At 43.8% G+C, this 22,043-nt stretch overlaps 1 long non-coding RNA gene across 1 annotated transcript; it reads left to right on the top strand.

The window, feature by feature from the left end:
* The first annotated feature begins 12,839 nt into the window (after nucleotides 1-12,839).
* Nucleotides 12,840-20,853, top strand: LOC140453683 (uncharacterized). Its single transcript, XR_011952452.1, has 2 exons — nucleotides 12,840-13,779; nucleotides 18,437-20,853. It is a non-coding gene; the product is annotated as an uncharacterized lncRNA (long non-coding RNA).
* The last annotated feature ends 1,190 nt before the right edge of the window (nucleotides 20,854-22,043 follow it).

Raw genomic sequence — 22,043 nt, 5'->3', positions numbered from 1 at the left:
AGTCAGATACTGAGTAGCATGATGGAAATTTGCAGGTGGTGGTGTTCCCCTATATCTGCTGTGCTTGTCTTCCTAGATGGAAGGGGTCATAGGTTTGGAAGGTGCTGCCTTAGGAGCCTTGATAAGTTCTTTTAGATTAGATGATTACTTACAGTGTGGAAACAGGCCCTCCGGCCCAACAAGTCCACACCGCCCCGCCGAAGCGTAACCCACCCATACCCCTACATCTACATCTACATCTACCCCTTACCTAACACTACGGGCAATTTAGCATGGCCAATTCACCTGACCTGCACATCTTTGGACTATGGGAGGAAACCGGAGCACCCGGAGGAAACCCACGCAGACACGGGGAGAACGTGCAAACTCCACACAGTCAGTCGCCTGAGGCGGGAATTGAACCCGGGTCTCCGGCGCTGCGAGGCAGCAGTGCTAACCACTGTGGGGTGTTTTTGAAGGTCTCGGAGAAAGATTATGGAAGTTTTGCAGGCTGCTTCAGTCAGTCAGACCCCCTGAGCCAGTTAGTGAAACCCCCGTCATCTGAATGAATAAAAGAAAATGTATTAGCACAGTCACTCATGCTTTTTAAATGAAGTCCTCAGAGAGATGATTAAATAAAGGTTACTTGCATATTTTGAATGACGTCAAACTTCTTAAGTGTTTTTGAAAGTGCATTAGTCTAGAAGAGATTGATCCACAAGGGAAGCAATCCTGTTTAAATTTTTTCCCTGGAGCATAGAGGTGACCTTAAAGGGGTTCATAAAATCATGAAGGGCATAGATAAGGTGATTGGTTAAGGTGTTTTCCCAGAGTGGGGAAGTTCAAAACTAGAGGGCACAGGTTTAAGGTGAGAGGGGAAAGATTTTAAAGGGCCTGAAGAGGCAACCTTATCCCACAGTGGGTGGTTCATGTAGGGGTAGAGCTGCCAGAGGAAGTGGTAATGCAGGTGCAGTTGCAACACTTAAAAGACATTTGGACAGGTACGTGATTGGAAATGTTTAGAGGGCTATGGGTCAAGCACAGGCAAATGGGGCTAGTTTAGTTTGGGAAACTTGGTGGGCATAGACCAAAGGGTTTGTTTCCACACTGAATGACTCTATAAACTTATTGAGGCCAACCTCGGAGACTGGTGAATGAATAATGGCGTGCCAGATCATCCCTCGACACCCTGGAGCTGGAAGATTTAGATTCGCCAGCGAGAACTGTAACAAACTGGGGAACATCGCAACAGAAACTGAGCATAGTGTTGTGAAACCTTGAAAGGGTTCAGAAAAGTTTTACAAAGATCTTGCCAAGGTTGGAGGATTTGAGCTGCAAGGAGTGTTGAATCATGTTAGGGTTGTTTTCCCTGGAGCGCCGGAGGCTGAGGGGTGACGTTATAGAGGTTTATAAGATTATGAGGGGCATGGAAAGGATAAATAGACAAAGTCTTTTCCCTGGGATGGGGGAGTCCAAAACTAGAGGGCATAGGTTTAGGGTGAGAGGGGAAAGATATGAAAGAGACCCCCTAAGGGGCAACAGTTTCATACAGAGGGTAGTACATGTATGGAATGAGCTGCCAGAGGAAGTGGTGGAGGCTGGTACAGTTTCAACATTTAAAAGGCATCTGGGATGGGTATATGAAAAGGAAGGGTTTGGAGGGATACAGGCTAGGTGCTAGCAGGTGAGACTAGATTGAGTTGAGATATGGGTCGGCATGGATGTGTTAGACTGAAGGGACTATTTCCATGCTGTACATGTCTATGACTCTATAACAAAGTGAGTGCTTAAGTCCATGATTTGAACCAACAGATGAAAGAAAATAATTAGTGTAGTTAAATTGACAATCTGAAACTATTTGAAAATAAACTGCAAAAGGCTTTCTTCCGTTTACACTGCACCAGGATAGAGAAGTCCACCTTTGATGCCAGTGGATTCCTGGCAGAATTAAATGAAGCTATTTTTGAGAGTCTCAATATTCTGTCCTTCAAAAGATTTAGCAAGACATTTGGGATTGGTGTTTTACCACAAATGTTCAAAAGTGTGGTGCTGGAAAAGCGCAGCAGGCCAGGCAGCATTTGAGGAGCAGGAGAATCGACGTTTCGGATATAAGCCCTTCTTCAGGAATGAGGCTGGTGTGCCAAGTGGGCTGAGATAAAAGGTGGGGGGGGGTGGAATTTGGGGGAGGGGCGCTGGGAATACAATAGGTGGAAGGAGGTGAGGGTGAGGGTGATAGGCCGGAGAGGGGGTGGGGGCGGAGAGGTCGGGAAGAAGATTGCAGGTCAAGAGGGCGGTGCTGAATCCGGGGGGGTTTGGGACTGAGATAAGGTGGGGGGAGGAAAAATGAGGAAGCTGGAAAAATCTATATTCATCCCGTGTGGTTGGAGGGTTCCTAGGCGGAAGATGAGGCGCTCTTCCTCCAGATGTCGTGTGGTCAGGGTCTGGCGATGGAGGAGGCCAAGGACCTGCATGTCCTTTTACCACAAAGCCAGGAATCCCAAAATTTTTAAAAGGGTGACCAATAGTTTGCAGGGGGATACTGAGGAGAATAAAATAGATAGATTCGTGTCAGAAAGGTTAAATTTAGAACAATAGAAGTTAAGATTTCAACAAAAAGAAGGAAAAGGAAAGAAAGAGAGGGAGAAATGAGAAAAGAGAGGATGGAGCAAGGAGAAAAGAGAAAGAACTTCAGGAGAAAGGAAAGGAGAGGGAATTTGAATGAAGACAGTTTGAGCTGAATCCTATTGTGCTCCATGAAGATACCATTAGCTCAGACTAAAAACCAGAAATAACTCATTTCATTCATTAATTCTTAAATTTGATGAATCAGAGGTGGAAACTGGCTTTATGAGTTTAAACACAGTAGGTAATGAGGCCAGCTCAACATTGGTTCTTGTTATTTCAGGGTAAGCAGTTCTATTCCCTCTTACTTGAAGGAAGAACCGCTGAGGCACAATGTAGGCAGTTTTCTGAAGGGCATTCCAGTTAATACCAGAGTCTTACCAGCAAAACGTCCCTCCCCTCAGAAAATAAATGACCTGGAATCTGAAAGCAGCTTGCTTTTCACTAGTATGGGAACATAACTTCGAAGCCAATTACAAAACCTTCCATGAAATAAGTTTAAAAAATCACACCACACGAGATTATAGTCCAACAGATTTATTTGGAAGTATTAGCTTTCAGAATGCTGCTTCTTCTTCAGGTAGCTGTGGATTATATGAACCACCTGTTGTGCGATTTTTAACTTTGTACGCCCCAGTCCAACACCAGCACCTCCATATCATGACTTCCATGAAGTAATTCTCTGTGAGGATTGTGAAACCTGCTTCCTTTTCAAAGAAGAGAATACCTTAAGGAACAGAGAGTGAGTTGCCTCAGGTAACCATACTGGCTGATGATTACCTGCTGATCCATTACCTTCTGTTCAAGAAGCAAGCCTCATCAAGTTAACCCTATTTAACTGGAAAGGAGAGATGTGGAAAGATTAATGGAGAATTGAACTCCCATGGGAGAGAGGGAACTGCTGGACAAAAAGTGAGGTGCTGAGGTGAAATGTGAAGTCAAAAGTGTGTTTTAATAACCAAAACATAGAGCATGTCCAGGCAAACTGCTGGAAACTAACTGAAAAACCAATGGGATTTGTTGGATACATAGATTCTGTGTAGGGAATGGGAAGCAGTCAGACAGCATAGCAAAGCAGACGTCAAAGGTTTGACACAAATATGAATCCCTGTAAAGATGCTCCGAAAACACTTGAAAATCTCCAAAGATGTGATAAACTTTAAAAAAAGGCAGACAAATTTAAAAATCACACAACACCAGGTTATAGTCCAGCAGGTTTCTTTAGAAGCACTAGCTTTCAGAGCCCTGCTCCTTCATCGGCATCTCCGAATCAAGACAAATTTGCCACAGCTCAAACATTTCAGACAATGTGTGAGTGCTTCTGGCAATACAAAGTGAACATCTCAACGCTCATCTCAATGACCTGGAAAGAGTAACCGAGAAGCTCAGGGAGGTGAATTATCTGACTGAGATCCCAGATCAGGGAAAAAAAGAAGGCAAGGGCTGTGTCATGCTAACATGATAAAACAATACCATGGTCCAGAGAGGGACAGGCAATGAACTCAGAAACAGGGCGCGAGGGCAGCAATGGGGATAAGTTGAAGGAGACCTGTGTAAAACGCAGATTGAACCCCTTATTCTCTGAAGAACCGATACAGAAATATGAGCAAAACTTAGACTCCTTATTCACTCACATAGGGGCATGACAGCGAGCAGACTTAACTACGATGCAAACTGCATTTAAGAGCCAATGAGGAGACAGGCCAGGCTTCCCCCACCCTCACTCTACCTGATGTGGATGTGAGAGTAATGCCTCCCGTAAAGCAACATCCCTATTAGCTGGGCCCAGGTTCAGGAGGAGACTATGTGGGACAGCCCAGTTGTGCCTGTGCCCAGGTGGGACAGCTTCACAAAGGTGTGGATTGACAACTGAAAAGTTCATGCAGGGACTAGAGCTGACACCTACCCAATACCCTGACTGGAAGGTTGCATTGATTGGGCAGGTGGAGCAGCTTATCTTACTATGGGGGTGCTGGCAGGCTCCCTTGACTGCCCGTGTGAAATATATCGCCACCTTCATAACTCCTGAGGGGTTCGACCAGTTCTGGATTAGTGGTGCTGGAAGAGCACAGCAGTTCAGGCAGCATCCAAGGAGCTTCGAAATCGATGTTTCAGGCAAAAGCCCTTCACTCAGAATATGGGTTTTCCCCAGACACTTCGGAAGAGCTGATAAACCAGCTAGCGGCAGGGCTTGCCTATCTAATTGTCTGGTGAACCGAGATGACCTCCTTGTGTACGGTAAGATCTGGGAGTTGCACTTGGGGCAACTGGAGGCAATACCCCAAAGAATGCAGCCTGCTGACTTAGTCTGACAGGGACAGAATGTGCTGTGGCTCAAGTGACCGATCTAAGACATGTTGTGGGTCAAGAATGTGTACTGCCCAGGGCTGTAAAGGGATAAGCGATTCCCCATTCCCAAGAGGTCCTTGGGAATGGTGTGGCTTCTACTGAATATTTATCCCAGATTTCAGCAAAATAGCTGTACTGCTGACACATCCAGGACAGAAAATACTAAACAGGTTTTGAAAAGCCAAAGACGATTTTAATAAGAAAGCCTACAGCTGCAGCTCCAATGCCTAATCAAGCTTTCAAAGTGAATATTAACCCACGTGACATCAGGGTGGAAGCTGTTTAGATTAGATTACTTACAGTGTGGAAACAGGCCCTTTGGCCCAACAAGTCCACACCGACCCGCAACCCACCCATACCCCTAACCTAACACTACGGGCAATTTAACATGGCCAATTCACCTGACCCACGCATCTTTTGGACTGTGGGAGGAAACCGGAGCACCCAGAGGAAACCCACGCAGACACGAGGAGAACGTGCAAACTCCACACAGTCAGTCACCTGAGGTGGGAATTGAACCCAGGTCTCTGGCGCTGTGAGGCAGCAGTGCTAACCACTGTGCCACCGTGCCGCCCAGGGTGGATCAATCCAGGATTGAGAGATTAATTGAACACTTCTCCAGGAAATGAAACAAGCTTCAGAGATGCTACTCTGCCACAGAGAAGGAAACCCTCAACTTTCTGCAAGCTCTCAAGATATATCTTGAGCTTTATCTCTGGAATAGGCACCGAGAGGCGACTGTCTACACTGGCCACAATTCAACATGTCTGTAAAAGTTTAACGCCCAGAGTACCAGGTTATTCCATTGGAGTTTGTTCATTTGACCATACCATTTAAGTAGAAGTTCGAAATTGGAGGAAGACTGATTTTGATGGTATTAGACAAGAACTTTTGAAAGCTGACTGGGGGCAGATGTTCGCAGGTAAAGGGGCGGCTGGAAAATGGGAAGCCTTCAGAAATGAGATAACAGGAGTCCAGAGACAGTATATTCCTGTTAGGGTGAAAGGAAAGACTGGTAGGTATAGGGAATGCTGGATGACTACAGAAATTGAGGGTTCAGTTAAAAAAAAGAAGGAAGCATATGTCAGGTATAAAAAGGAAAAGATCGAGTAATCCTTAAAAGAGTATAAAGGCAGTAGGAGTATACTTAAGAAGGAAGTCAGGAGTGCAAAAAAGGGGACAAGAGATAGCTTTGGCAAATAGGGTTAAGGAGAATCCAAAGGGTTTTTACAAAAATGTTAAGGTTAAAAGGGTAGCTAGGGAGAGAATAGGGCCGCTCAAAGATCAGCAAGGCAGCCTTTGTGTGGAGCCGCAGGAGATGGGGAGATACTAAGCGAGTATTTTGCATCAGTATTTACTGTGGAAAAGGATAAGGAAGGTATAGCATGTGGGGAAATGGATGGAGACATCTGGAAAAATGTCTGTATTACAGTGGTGGAAGTGCTGGATGTCTTGAAATGCGTAAAAATGGTTAAATCCCCAGGACCTGATCAGGTGTACCCTAGAACTCTGTGGGGAGTTAAGGAAGTGATTGCTGGGTCTCTTGCTGAGATATTTGTATCATCAATAGTCACAGGTGAGATGCTGGAAGACGAGAGGTTGGCTAACATGGTGCCACTGTTCAAAAAGGTTGGTAAGGACAAGCCAGGGAACTATAGACCAGTGAGTCTGACATTGTGGTGGGGAAGCTGTTGGACGGAATCCTGAGGGACAGGATGTACATGTATTTGGAAAGGCAAGGACTGATTCAGGATAGTCAACATGGCTTTGTGCGTGGGAAATTTTGTCTCATGAACTTGATTGTGTTTGTTGAAGAAGTAACAAAGAGGATTGATGAGGGCAGAGCAGTAGATGTGATCTATGTGGACTTCAGTAAGGAGTTCGGCAAGGTGCCCCATAGGAGAATGGTTAGCAAGGTTAGATCTCATAGAATACAGGGAGAACTAGCCATTTGGATACAGAACTGGCACAAAGGCAGGAGACGATGGTGATGGTGGAGGGTTGTTTTTCAGACTGGAGGCCTGTGACCAGTGGAGTGCCACAAGGATCGGTCCTGGGTCCACTACTTTTTGTCATTTATATAAAGGATTTGGATGTACTTATTGAGGTATAGTTAGTCAGTTTGCAGATGACACCAAAATTGGAGGTGTAGTGGACAGTGAAGAAGTTTACCTCCAGTTAAAATGGGATCTTCATCAGATGGGCCAATGGACTAAGAAATGGCCGATGGAGTTTAATTTAGATAAATGTGGTGTGCTGCATTTTGGGAAAGCAAATCTTAGCAGGACTTATACACTTAATGATAAGGTTCCAGGGAGATTTGTTGAACAAAGAGACCTTGGAGTGCAGATTCATAGCTCCTTGAAAGTGGAGTCGCAGGTAGATAGGATAGTGAAGAAGGCATTTGGTACATTTTCCTTTATTGGTCAGAGTATTGAGTACAGGTGTTGGGAGGTCATGTTGCTGCTGTACAGGACATTGGTTGGGCCACTTTTGGAATATTGCACGCAATTCTGGTCTCCTTCCTATTGGAAGGATGTTGTGAAACCTGAAAAGGTTCAGAAAAGATTTTCAAGGATGTTGCCAGGGTTGGAGGATTTGAGCTGTAGGGAGAGGTTGAATAGGCTGGGACTGTTTTCCCTGGAGTGTCGGAGGCTGAGGGATGACCTTATAGAGGTTTATAAAATCATGAGGGGCATGGATAGGATAACTCGACAAGATCTTTTCCCTGGGGTGGTGGAGTCCAGAACTAGAGGGCATAGGTTTAGGGTAAGAGGGGAAAGAGACCTAAGGGGAAACTTTTTCACACAGAAGGTGGTGTATGGAATAAGTTGCCAGAGGAAGTGTTGGAGGCTGATATAATTGCAACATTTAAAAGGCACCTGGATGCGTATGTGAATTGGAAGGATACAGTATGTGTGCTGGCAAGTGGGACTAGATTAGGTTAGAATATCTGATCGACATAGACGAGTTGGACCGAATGGTCTGTATTCCTGCTGTACATCTCTATGACTCTATGACACTATTATTGTGTATATGTGTGAGTGCGAGAGAGCGTGTGTGAGTGACAGTGCATGTGTTTGAGAAGAGAGTGTGTATTTGAGAGTGAGAGCATGTCCATGAGAGTAAGAGTGAATCAGTGTGACATTTAGAGTGTCAGCATGACATTGTGTGAGTGTGAGATGAGAGTGTGTAAGAGAGTGAGAGTATGTGAGAGTGATATTCTATGAGTGAGAAAATGAAGAGTACATGTGCACGTATGTGTGAGTGAGTGGGAGTATGCATGGGAGTGTGCATGAGTAGGTGTGTTTGTGTGACAGATTGAGAATGCATGTGAGATTGTGTTTGTGTGTGTATATGTGCGAGAGAGTGTGCATGTGTGTATGAGAGAGCTTGTGTGTGTGTAAGCATGAATCAGAGAGTAAGTGTCTGTGCGTGTGTGTGAGTGTGAATGAGAGTTAGAATGTGTATGCATGAGACTGATAATGTGTGTATTTGTGAGAGAGAGATGAATAGAATGAAAGCATGTGCGTGTGACAGAGTGTGCATATATATGTGAAAGAGTGAGTGCGTGAGAGAGTGCAAGAACATGTGTGTGAGATAGACAATATGTGTGTGTCTATGTGTGAGAGTGAGTCCGTGTGTGTGTGAGAAAGTATGTGTCTGTGTTTCTGTGTGTGTGTGAGAGAGAGAGAGAGCGTGTGCGTGCGTGCGTGTGTGTGTGTGTGAGAGAGAGAGTGTGTGTGAGAGAGAGCGCGTGTGTGAGAGAATGTGTGTCTGTGTTTCTGTGTGTGTGTGTGTGTGTGAGAGAGAGTGTGTGCGTTTGTGTGGGAGAGTGTGTGTCTGTGTTTCTGTGTGTGTGTGTGAGAGAGAGCATGTGCGTGTGTTTGTGAGAGAGAGAGTGTGTGTGAGAGAGAGTGTGTGAGTCTGTGAGAGAGTGTGTGTGTGTGAGAGTGTGTGTCTGTGTTTCTGTGTGTGTCTGTGAGAGAGAGAGTGTGTGTGAGAGAGACAGTGTGTGTATGTCTGTGAAAGAGTGTGTGTGTGTGAGAGAGTGTGTGTGAGAGAGTGTGTGTGTCTGTGAGAGAGTGTGTGTGTGAGAGAGAGAGTGTGTGTGTGTGAGAGTGTGTGTCTGTGTTTCTGTGTGTCTGTGAGAGAGAGTGTGTGTGTGTGTGAGAGAGAGAGAGAGAGAGAGAGAGAGAGGGAGAGAGTGTGTGTGTGATTTATTTCTATTTTGAAGACTTCCTCTTCCTTCGTAACGGAAGTAGAATGGATATCGTTTCATTTGTCCTGCAGAGAACGTTTCAAGACAATGGATCAGAACCCCAAAGTTTTTATGGACATATTGAACTTTTAATGCCAGCATTTTCTATAGAGAGCGGCTCCAGCCAAAAGCTGTCTGTGGATGCAAACTCAGCAATTGTCTGGCAGAGTTCTGTGCAAACCCCTGGAATATTACAGCGTTAGGGAAACTTCAAATAGAAAGACCAAAAAGGAGAAGAATAATAAAAGGCTGACTAGTTATTCCCACCCTCTGAGAGGGTGGCCATCTCCTGAATACATATCTGAGTCAGAGCCTTCAAGGATTTTATAAACACAGGGTTACAAACGGACAGTGAGTTGGCCTGTATGTTAATGACCGAATGTACTGGTGTGTAGGTTAGTTTGTTGTGAAGGTCACAGCTTGAGAACAGCCATTAAACACCCTTACACTTCAGATAAAGAAAGGAAAAAGATACAGTAGTGATTGTAGTGAGGTCAGCCAGGTTGTACTCACAGAATCTGAGTTCCCTGACTGAGGCTGTTAATCTGGTCCAGTCAAGGAGCCCTGGCTGACAGATACGAACAGAAGTTCTGTTCACTCTGAGAACTGGCTCTGACGGAGTTAGATCAGTGTCAAGGATTCTCCATTCATAAATAAAAGGTGACTTGGTGCTGGGATCCTAGCCTCTGTAGAGTTCTTTCAGATATTTTCTCATGCTGCATGCTACAGGGCATCGAAAGGAACCAGGACAAAAGAATCACCCTGCAAATTCAAAAATCCTGAAATTGGCTGCTCAATCCTCAATATCAATGCTACATCAATACTAACATCCACGCTGCCAGCTATAAAGCTTTGTCATTTATTCTTCACAAAAGTTTAGAGACTGCTCTATGCATCTGATTTTCTGCTTTTTAAAACTCACTTACTGTATTTCATCTATCTGTACGTATTGCATTACTGATTCTTCTCACATTTAGTAACTCTCTGTTCTGTTAACTCCAGAAAGCATGCATGTTCCGTCAGCTCCTTTTAAAACATAAATTCATTTTATCTGAAAGAAGGGTATCCACGAGGGAACAAATGCTTTAGAAACTAGATTTGCTGTGACTAAAGAGGAAGTGGACAACTAAAGAAGAGATGCCAGTTCATCTCCCCCTCAGCCAGGAGTTTACAAGTTTGGGTACCCCATCTGGAGATGTAGTGAATTGGAAAAATCTCACACACAGACTGACTATATTGCCATGAATTACAAGATCGCGGTAACTAACTGGTGATGAGTTTAAATCAGCCATTTTGTTTGGTAACCTAAATTTACAATGGCCTCGTGCGTTACAGAGTTTCTGCTACAGGATTTGTTAGAAAGCGTCTTACAGAATGTGTTACCAGTGTGTTTCAGCAGTTACAGTGTGTCAGCAATGTGTGTTGCAAGGTGGATTTTAACCTTGTGTTTTACATTTCTTAATTCAAGGTTAATAGTTGGAACCTTTTATTATGGCCAACAAAGAAAAGACAGCATAATTCCTGAAGAAGGGCTGATGCCCGAAACGTCGATTCTCCTGCTCCTTGGATGCTGCCTGACCTGCTGCGCTTTTCCAGCAACACATTTTACAGCATAATTCAAGTCAGGATGGTATGTGCCTTGGCAGGGAAGTTATACGTGATGGATATTCCTTTGTGTCTATGACCCTTGTCATTCTGGAATGTAGAGATCATGGATTTAGAAGCTTTGGTAAGTTACAGCAGAGCATCTTCTAGATCGTCTATACTGCAGCTATGATAAACCAACTGTGGAACAGGGCTGAACACTGCGCTATCATCAGTGAACACTCATTTCTGATGCCAGGTTGAAGAGAAGACCATTGAAGAGCCTAAAGGTGACTGAGGCAATGACACTGCCCTGAGGAAATCGTGCAGGGATGGTCTAGAGCTGGTTGTTCTGCTTGGCTTCCATCAACCACAACCACCTTCTCTTGGACAAGGTATGACTCCAATCTGTGGAGAGCTTTACCCCACCCTCCTCCCATTAGTCTTTTAATTGTCAACAATCACTAATGATTTGAACATCAGGACAACAGAGCTTTGGACAAATCCATTCCTCACAGAGTGGTTTAGTTTTGTCTCAAGAATGTTACTTCTATGGTTTATAATGTAATCCACAAGGAAACCACCTCATTTTATTTTTTGATTAGATTATTTACAGTGTGGAAACAGGCCCTTCGGCCCAACAAGTCCACACCGCCCCGCCGAAGCGCAACCCACCCATACCCCTACATTTGCCCCTTACCTAACACTATGGGCAATTTAGCATGGCCAATTCACCTGACCTGCACATCTTTGGACTGTGGGAGGAAACCGGAGCACCCGGAGGAAACCCACGCAGACACGGGGAGAATGTGCAAACTCCACACAGTCAGTCGCCTGAGGCAGGAATTGAACCCAGGTCTCTGGCGCTGTGAGGCAGCAGTGCTAACCACTGTGCCACCGTGCCGCCCTAAATTTTCTTTATTCCTTCATATTATGCGGGCATCAATGACAAGGCTGGCATGTGTTACCCATCCCTAGATGTCCTTGAACTGGTTGGTTTTTGAGCAAGGTAATTAAGAGCTAACCACAATGCTGTTGGTCTGGAGTTCATGTAATCGAGACTGGCTAATGCTGGCAGATTTCCTTCTCTTCAGGGCATTAGTGAACAAGATGAATTTTTATAACAAGTGAAGATGGTCTCAAGGTACTATTTCTGAAACTAGCTTTAAATTTCAGGGGTAAGAAACAAATTGAAATTCCACAGCTGTGGTAGGATCTGAACCCATGATCCAGCCCGGCCTCGGGATCACCCATTAACAGTTATACCACTACCTGCCTGAATGTTTAATTCATCCAAACAAGGTGCTGCAGAATGTAAAGTACTTTAATAAGTAAGATAAAAAAAGAAATGTTACGTGGGAGATGGGGTTTTTGAGAGTTGTGCCCATTCAGTTCAAACCAGACTCTCCTGCATTGTAGTTGTGTGGGCTTTTTGACAGAGCAGTTTATTTACTTCCACTCACCCTGTGTTTTCCCCATAGCCCTGCATTTTTTGTTTCTTTCTCTAAGTATTCAACAAATAGAGTCATAGAGTCATAGAGAGTTACAGCACAGAAACAGACCCTTCGGTCCAACATGTTCATGCCAACCAGATATCCAACCTTAGTTTAGTCCAATTCGGCAGCACTTGGCACATATTCCTCTAAACCTTTTCTATTCATGTACCCATCCAGATGTCTTTTAAATGTTGCAATTGTACCAGCCTCCACCACTTCCTCTGGCAGCTTATTCCATACCCGTACCACCCTCTGCGTGAAACTGTTGCCCCTTAGGTGCCTTTTATATCTTTCCCCTCTCACCCTAAACCCTTGTTCTGGGCTCCCCTACCCCAGGGAAAAGACTTTGTCTATTTACCCTCTCCATGCCCCTCATGATTTTATAAATCTCTATAAGGCCACCCCTCAGCCTCCGACGCTCCAGGGAAAATAGCCCCAAACTATTCAGCGTGTCCGTGGAGCTCAAATCCTCCAACCCTGGCAAGATCTTTGTAAAACTTTTCTGAACCCTTTCAAGTTTCACAGCATCCTTCATATAGGAGTGTGGGATATAGGTGAATTAATGTTACTTCTGCAATTATGCAATTCCATCTTACAAAGGAGGTGAACTCACACCAGTGTGTAATTGTTTTAGCCAAGAGCTGAGTCAACAAGAATGGAAACGATGTGGAGGAAATATATAATTGTTTTTGTATTAGCTAAAACTCTATGTCAGAAGGTAGACATTATGGGCAAGTAGATAAGATGTTGTGAGGGGATGAAGTTAAGCTAGATACGCCTGTACAAACAGTAGATATAAACATGTGCTTCCCACTTTTACAAAAACACAGGAACAAACCCCAATTAAAAGGGTCATAGGGATCAGAACGGCCTCGGGAAAGACACAGATGAAGGGGGTAGATAATGATGAAGAAAGGATAGGCCTAACAATGACCTATAGCAGGATAAGGTCAAACAGCCTTGTGAGACCAGAAATAAGCATTTTATCACAGACAAGGCCGGATAAGGCAAGAGGTAAACAGGGGTAATGGGGGCCGGTCTTAGGGAAGTGGACGATGTAAGCAGGGGAGGGAGCAGTGTAAAACAATAGACATCAAATCATATAAATGTTATGTATGAATTGAATTTAGTGTGTGTATGTCCCTTGCCTTGAGAAAGTGACAGCACACCCACTTGCAAGTGTAAAATAAATGACACTACTGATTCAGATCTTGTCTCGGACTGAAATTATTGAAGTGAGTGGGCTTTGTTTCTCACAATTGGGGGCTGTCCGGGATTTTCTTCCATCACCGGGGGGAGTGGCTGGCCTTGGACACTGGGAAGACGCGTCCCGTTCCCCATTGAGGAGCGGTCTCGTGTCCTGGTTTGGTCTGCTCCCTTGGGCGACTGGTACGAATCCCACAAGAGAGACATCTGAATCAGACAGTGATAGGAGCTCGATAGACAATACGGCACAAAGGGGCCAGGCAACTCTGTGCACAGACCAAGGTAAGAAACCTGACTTTTAAGTATTGCCTTGGTGGCCGGGATTGAGTTTTAGTAGTTAATAAGGGACTAACGAAGGAACTCAATATGGGTTGTGCCGTGGGTAAGGAAAAAGCCTCCGGGAAAAACAAAAGAAGGAAAAAGCAATGGAATTGGAGGCGGGGTCCATTACAACATACCTCCAGAAAGTTCTTTGGGGAGGATGTTGTGGAATTGGCAAAATAATACTTGTACAGGGGAAAAAGATGATTAAATATTGTTGCTTCATATGGACTAAGGAATCCATTCTTCGTCCCGCCTCTTTTGGCCAAAATTCAGGTCGGACAAAGACTGGGTTTGTAAATATCTGAATTTATTTGTCAATGAGTGAGAGAGAGAGAGAGAGAAAATGAAGAGAGCTGTACAGCTGGTCGAAAGTTTAACCCTTTGTGATTTGGTTTGAATGCACATTTGTTTGTTGGTGATTGAATGTTTGCGTTTTATTCCCTGGAGCTTGAGTTCCGGGACTGTTTTGAATCTGATTCTTATTATGGAAACTTAACATGATTTATTTTAAGGTTAAGGATTCTATAGAGATTATGAAAAAAAAAGAATGAAAACTCCTGTTCTTCTTACAGGTCACGACTGCCTTACTATCAGTTTCTAACTAATCTCTTTTATCTTTGCATGAAAGCGATTTATGGAGGACAGTTGAAGTTTCAGTTCAACATTAGATTGTAGTAAAAACAAGATCCTATGGTTAATATCTGTGACCTTGGATTCGGCCATTGTTCATGCATTAGAAGTTTTTTCTTTAAACTTGAATAGACAAATAATTTTAAGGCAGCTCTGATTATTTCAAGACCTATAGTATTGTAATTGAACAATGATTGGTCAGGACTACTTAAGAAAACTAATTTTGGATTTAAATTAAGGGACTAAAACTGGGTGATTACAGTGGATTTCAAAATTGAGAACTGTATGCATTTTACATTTTGAATATTAAATACTGAATAAATGAACGTAAATATATAAATATATTTACAAATTTGGAACAGGCTTTAAAGTTAGTCAAGCATGAATTGATGAATTGGTGTTTGAAGTTATGGGGAGCTAGAAATATTGCAATATTTCATTAAAAAAAAGAAAGAGGGGAAGAACGTAATGACTTATCCCCTTCGGGAGGTACCAATAGGGGACAAAGATTGGGTTTGTAAGTGCCCCCCTCAGCAGTGGGGAGGTCAGGACATTTAAAAAAAAAGAAATGAAGGTCCTGGTTGAGGATCTGGTAGGGTTGTCTGAACAAACTGATCAATTTTTGGGGCCCAGTCTGTATACCTGGGCTGAGTTAATGTCTATTTTGAATATACTATTTACTGGGGAAGAAAGGGGACTTATATGGGGAGCAGCCATTAAAATATGGGACAGGGAACATCCGATTGGAGATGGGGATGCTGGACAGGGAGAGGTGAAGTTTCCCCTCAGAGACCCCCAGTGGGAAAATCAAAATCCGGAGCATAGAGAAGAAATGAGGGAATTGAAAGACCTGATTCTAAAAGGAATAAAAGAGGCAGTTCCGAAGTCACAGAATTTGACTAAAGTCTTTGAAGTTAGACAGGAGAAAGATGAGACTCCTTCAGCTTTTTTTTGCAGAGATTAAGAGACTCAATGTGGAAATATTCTGGAATGAACCCTGAGAACCCAGTGGCACAGGGTCTTTTGAAAGTACATTTTTGTGACAAAGGAATGGCCAGACATACAGAGAAAGATACAGCAAATAGAAGGGTGGAGTGAAAAGCCATGAGATGAATTGTTAAGAGAGGCACAGAAAGTGTTTGTAAAGAGAGAGGATGAGAGACAGAAACAGAAGGTGAAAATGATGGTAGCTGCGGTTGATGAGGTAGTTAAAGAAAAGAGTGGAACCAATATTGAGCAACTGGAGCGGTGGGTGGCAGCATGTAGGACAGAGAGGAAGGGGGAAAGGGAGAGAGAGAGAGAGAGGACAAGGGGGAGTATTTGATAGAGGGTTCGAGCGACAGGGGCAGAGCTGGAGGTCTCCACAGGCAGGATGCTATTATTGCGGAAAGATAGGGCATTTTAAGCGGGAATGTCCGGCTCTGAAAAGGGAAGAGAGGGCAATTCCGCTTATGAATTTTGATGAAGAATAGGGGTGTCAGGGGTTCCTGCCCTCGGGGGCCCACCAGGAACCCTTGATAAACCTGAAGGTGGGACCCTATAAGGAAGAGGTAGTCTTCCTAGTAGATACGGGGGCAGCACGGTCATCGCTGAATTTTAAACCAAAGAAAGTAGGAATGTCAACACGGTCAATTACTGTTTCGGGGTTAAAAAGGGGAAGGATTTACTGTTCCAGTATTTGAACCTATGATGATAGAAGGTCCTAAGGATAGGGTCACAGGGGAACTGTTGTATATCCCTGATATAGGAAGTAACTTATTAAGGAGAGATTTAATTATCCTCTTAGGACTGGGGATTGGAATTCAGGAAAAAGAATTAGTTGTACAAAAGGCAATGTTGGCAGAGGATGTGGAGAGAGAGATAGACCCTATTGTATGGGCTAGGGAAGGGAATTGTGGAAAACTACAGACCCCCCCCCTTGAAATAAATTTAAAAAGGAAAGGGGATGTTGTCTGTGAGCGACAATATCCCATTTCCATTGAAGGTAAACGAGGACTGCAGCCAGTAATTGAAGGATTGATTAGAGATGGATTGTTGGAGCCGTGTATGTCTCCTTATAATACCCCAATACTACCAGTGCGGAAATCCGATGGAAATTATCGATTGATGCAGGATTTGAGAACATTAAATCGAACAGTACAGATCAGGCACCCAGGGTGCCAAACCCCTCTACGTTATTAAGTGAGATCCCTCATGACCACAAATGGTTTAGTGTGATAGATTTAAAGGATGCCTTTTGGGCTTGTCCCTTGGCAGAGGAAGGTAGGAATTTGTTTGCCTTTGAGTGGGAAGACCCTAAGACAGGACAGCAACAGCAATACCAGTGTACTGTGCTTCCCCAGGGGTTTACGGAATCCCCGAATTTATTTGGACAGATGTTAGAACAAGTATCGGAGAAATTTAGCAGCCCCAAGGGGACTACCCTGTTGCAGTATGTAGACAACCTCTTAGTAACAGGAAAAAGAAGAGAAAGAGTAGTAGAAGCCACTAACAAATTATTGAATTTCCTGGGCCAGCAGGGACTGCGGGTATCTAAAAACCAACTACAATATGTGGAGCAAGAAGTGAAATACTTGGGACATTTAGTTAGTGAGGGAAAGCGAAAGATAAGCCTGGAACGGATAGAGGGAATAGTGGGAATGCCGCTGCCCAGCACTAAAAGGGAGTTACGCAAATGTTTGGGTCTCACGGGTTATTGCAGATTGTGGATTGATTCCTATGCACTGAAGACTAAGAAATTATATCTCAAACTATTAGAGGGGGAACCAAAATGTCTAAGTTGGGATGATGAGGCAAAAGAGATCTGATCCATGCCCCCGTGTTAGCCTTACCTTCCCTCTTTGCTACCGTGGATAAGGGAGTGGTTTTGGGAGTATTAACCCAGAGGTGGGGGAAGGGATTAGTACATGAAGAATTGATTAAACGGGTCTTGGAGTCCCTATTACTTCCCCGAGAAATAGCAGTAGTGCATGTAAATGGTCATCAGAAAGGAAATGAACTAGAGGTTAGGGGAAATAGATTAGCCGATGAGGTGGCTAAGGAAGCAGCCCTGAACCCACAAGAATTGGTGATTCATTCCCTAATACCTACTGTCCCAGGTCCTTGGGAAGCTCCTATATTTACTGAAAGCAAAGAAAATGAATTGAGAGATTTAGGAGCTGTAAAAACAGCAGACGGGCCTTGGAGGTTACCTGATGGAAGGGAAATGTTAAACAAAATGATGATGCGAGACATTATGGCTGTCCTACACCAAGGCACCCATTGGGGAGTACAAGCAATGTGTGATTTAGTTCTTAGGGAATATGGATGTAAAGGAATATATACAATTGCTAAACAAATATGTGAGGGATGTATCATATGCAGAAAGGTAAATAAGAAAGTCTTGAGAAAACAGACCCCAGGAGGAAGAGATCCAGGATTGAGACCTTTCCAGAGTATACAAGTAGATTATACTGAACTCCCCAGGGTAGGCAGACTAAAATATATGCTAGTCATAGTAGATCATCTATCTGGTTGGGTTGAGGCATACCCCCTAGCTACCGCCACTGCGAGTGGGGTGTCTAAAACAATATTGGACCACATAATTCCCCTATATGGGCTCGTGAACCATATTGATTCCGACCAAGGAACTGACTTTACCTCTAAAGTGTTACGGGGGGGTAATGAAAGGGTTGGGAATTTCCTGGGAGTTCCATACTCAATGGCACCCGCCATTATCGGGAAGGGTTGAGAGAATGAACCAAACACTCAAACGATAGCTCTCTAAATTGATAATAGGAACCAGACTCCCTTGGACCAAATGTTTACCTATAGCTCTCTTGCGAGTACGAACAGCCCCAAGGAAAGATTTGGGACTATCCCCCTATGAAATCTTATTTGGATTACCTTACTTGGGAACGAATGGAGAATTGCCAAGTCCCGAAACTAAAGATTTGTTTTTAAAGAAGTATATACTGGGTTTGTCCTCCTCTTTGTCTTTCCTCAGGAAACAGGGTTTATTGGCACAGACTCCACCCCTTGAATGCACCATTCATCCCATCCAGCCGGGAGATTGAATCTTAGTAAAATCATGGACAGAGACTAAATTGCAGCCGGACTGGGAAGGGCCGTACCAGGCTCTTTTGACCCCTGAAACAGCGATAAGGACAGCAGAGAAAGGCTGGACTCACTACACTCGGATCAAAGGGCCAGTGGACCCTCCAGTTGAGGAAGAAGTCTGGACAGCCGAATCAACGCAAGATTCGCTGAAACTCAGGCTAAAGAGACTTTGAGTAACAGATTATACAGTGGCGACGCGAGCGCGGGATTATTTCTGTAAGATTGTATATTCAGCATGATGTTTAGAATACTGGGAATGCTGCTAGAGATATGATGCTAGCCCTTTTAGTATTGGGATTTTGTCAAATATCATTTTCATATGTATTATTAACGGTCCCCAAGTCTGATAATCCACAAGTAATAGACGCTGATGTATGCAGCTTAGTAAATTGTGGGGATGTAGATAATCAGAGACAGTACCGCAGCTCTGAGATACATCTTAAGTCCTATGGGGATAGCCTTGGGGATGGTACTTAGTATAATGGTCTCGTCACAGTACACCAGACCCCCTTCCGACCAGCTCGTGATTGTCCTGATAAAAAGTGTAACCCAATATACCTAATGATAAGGAAAACCACATGGCACGAAACAATCCTGGTGGGGGGGGCGGAGGGGGGGGGGGCACCTATGAGATACAATGAAATGAAATGTTTGGGATAGAAATGAAAGCAAATGGGAAGGATTTCTTGGGCTATTGTTTTTGAATTAGCGTAGGACAGGGAAAACGGGTAGAACTACTGGGTAATAAGATACAATCTTTCACCCCTCCCGATGATCCTAAAGTAGTAAAATTTATAGAGGTAAAGGACTTGAAACAGACCATTGAAATAGAAACTGGGTACGGGGATGCAAATGCCTGGGTTGAATGGGTAAAGTATACTGTGAAAAGTCTGAACAAGAGCAATTGCTATGCATGTGCCTCCGGTCGGCCAGTGGCCCAGGTGGTTTCCTTTCCGCTCGTGTGGAAGTGAGACAGGAAGGGCATGAAATGTATGATAGCCCTGTATCAGGATGAGACTGCGTGGAATGATAGGAATTGTACCTCCCTATCTCTGATGTTCCCTCCCTTGGAGAAGAAAGATGTAAAAGTTCCCCCCCTGTTTTCTGCCGCAGTTGGAAATCACACATCGTGTGTGTAGACGAGGTACAAGTCAGTCGAAAGATTTGGGGGAGCTGAAACTATGTACAGAGATTAAGAATGTCACCGAAACGGAGAAGGGAGGGAACTACTCAGCATTAAAGGTTCCCCGAGCGGATCTGTGGTGGTACTGTGGAGGCAAAATATTGAGACCCACGCTACCTCCGGATTGGAGAGGGATATGTGCAATTGTACAATTGGCAATTCCATTTACCCTGGCATTTGAGAAGGAAAACAAAGGAGGGAAAAAGGGAAGGGGTAAGAGATTACTGTTAGACACTTCTTTCGATGACAGGATTTATCTTGATTCGGTAGGAGTCCCTAGGGGGCTACCTGATGAATTCAAGGCTCGTAACCAGATTGCAGCAAACAATTAATAAAAATGATCATACCCTGTATATGAGGGCTCACCCAAAGACTGATTGAAACAGCCTTGATGAAGGTGCCCCTAAAAGAAAAATGCAGAAGATAACAAATGGTAATTAAAGAAAAGGGGGAAATTGTGGGATATAGGTGAATTAATGTTACTTCTGCAATTATGCAATTCCATCTTACAAAGGAGGTGAACTCACACAAGTGTGTAATTGTTTTAGCCAAGAGCTGAGTCAACAAGAATGGAAACGATGTGGAGGAAATATATAATTGTTTTTGTATTAGCTAAAACTCTATGTCAGAAGGTAGACATTATGGGCAAGTAGATAAGATGTTGTGAGGGGATGAAGTTAAGCTAGATACGCCTGTACAAACAGTAGATATAAACATGTGCTTCCCACTTTTACAAAAACACAGGAACAAACCCCAATTAAAAGGGTCATAGGGATCAGAACGGCCTCGGGAAAGACACAGATGAAGGGGGTAGATAATGATGAAGAAAGGATAGGCCTAACAATGACCTATAGCAGGATAAGGTCAAACAGCCTTGTGAGACCAGAAATAAGCATTTTATCACAGACAAGGCCGGATAAGGCAAGAGGTAAACAGGGGTAATGGGGGCCGGTCTTAGGGAAGTGGACGATGTAAACAGGGGAGGGAGCAGTGTAAAACAATAGACATCAAATCATATAAATGTTATGTATGAATTGAATTTAGTGTGTGTATGTCCCTTGCCTTGAGAAAGTGACAGCACACCCACTTGCAAGTGTAAAATAAATGACACTACTGATTCAGATCTTGTCTCGGACTGAAATTATTGAAGTGAGTGGGCTTTGTTTCTCACAGGAGGGAAAGCAGAATTGCACGCAATATTCCGCAAGTGGCCTAACCAATGTCCTGTACAACCACAACATGACCTGTTTCAAAGTTGATGCTAAGTCTGCTTCCAGCATTGTCGCAATCCTGCATGTTGCATTGTTGGCTGCTGTTTTCTCTGGAATGCGTGGGAAAGGGAGTGATACGCTTTGGGAGCTTAATTGGCAACGTATCATAGGGTGCCAAGGTACCGTGACCCACACTCAGTTTGTGTTATCACTTTCAATTGAAGACAGAAAGCTCTGTGCATTGAAAGGGTGATGACTATAAAAGAGGGACTTTCCAGCTGATGGAAACACTGAAGCCTTCTGCCTCCACTCATACTGAGAAAGTGCGTCAATCCACTGAGGGAAAGGAAAAGGTCATTCGTTATTAGCACAATGGGACCTGTCACAGAAATGATTGCAACGCTAGCCCACTAAATCTGACCTGAATCATTTAATTCTGAACCATTAGTCAAGTGCCTCAGCTGGAAATTTATTCCACAGGAAATTGTAGTCCTTTATCAAAACCAACACCACAAAGGATTTGGGTTTGAATCAAAGTAACTGACTGTGTAAAGGTTTGAGAGGATTTAGCATGATTTTAGTTATTTTGTTACAGAGTCATTGTCACACTGTAGTTTGTAAGATCTTGTTGTCCCCCAATTGGCTGCTGCATTTTCTTCATTGTAAGTGACTACACTTCAAAAGGACTTCTTTGGCTGGCAGTTCCCCAGGGTAGTGTCCTAGTACTAGCTGTCTTCAGCTAGTTAATCAATTACCTACTCTAATGAGGTTAAAAGTTCAGTTCACGCAAGGTTCAGTAATCCCTGTGTTGCCCCATAACTACTCAGCTGATGTGGCTGCATGGAACAAAACCTAGACAACATGTTTTAATAAGAGACAAGTAACACCAATACCATACAAATGGAACACCGATGATATTCACTAATTACAGTATTCTAAATACAAGACTAATAACCCAGCATGCTGGGACATGGACGTGCACCTCACCACAACAGATGGTGAGATCTGCCTTTGGTTAATAAATCTGGCATTAAAAGCTAGTCTAATTGTTGATTGTTGTAAAAACCCATCTGGCTCACTAACTTCCTTTCGTGAAGGAC

This window comes from Chiloscyllium punctatum, chromosome 27, assembly GCF_047496795.1.
Source record: "Chiloscyllium punctatum isolate Juve2018m chromosome 27, sChiPun1.3, whole genome shotgun sequence".
Lineage (NCBI taxonomy): Eukaryota > Metazoa > Chordata > Chondrichthyes > Orectolobiformes > Hemiscylliidae > Chiloscyllium > Chiloscyllium punctatum.
This window is presented reverse-complemented; position numbering and strand designations above follow the sequence as displayed.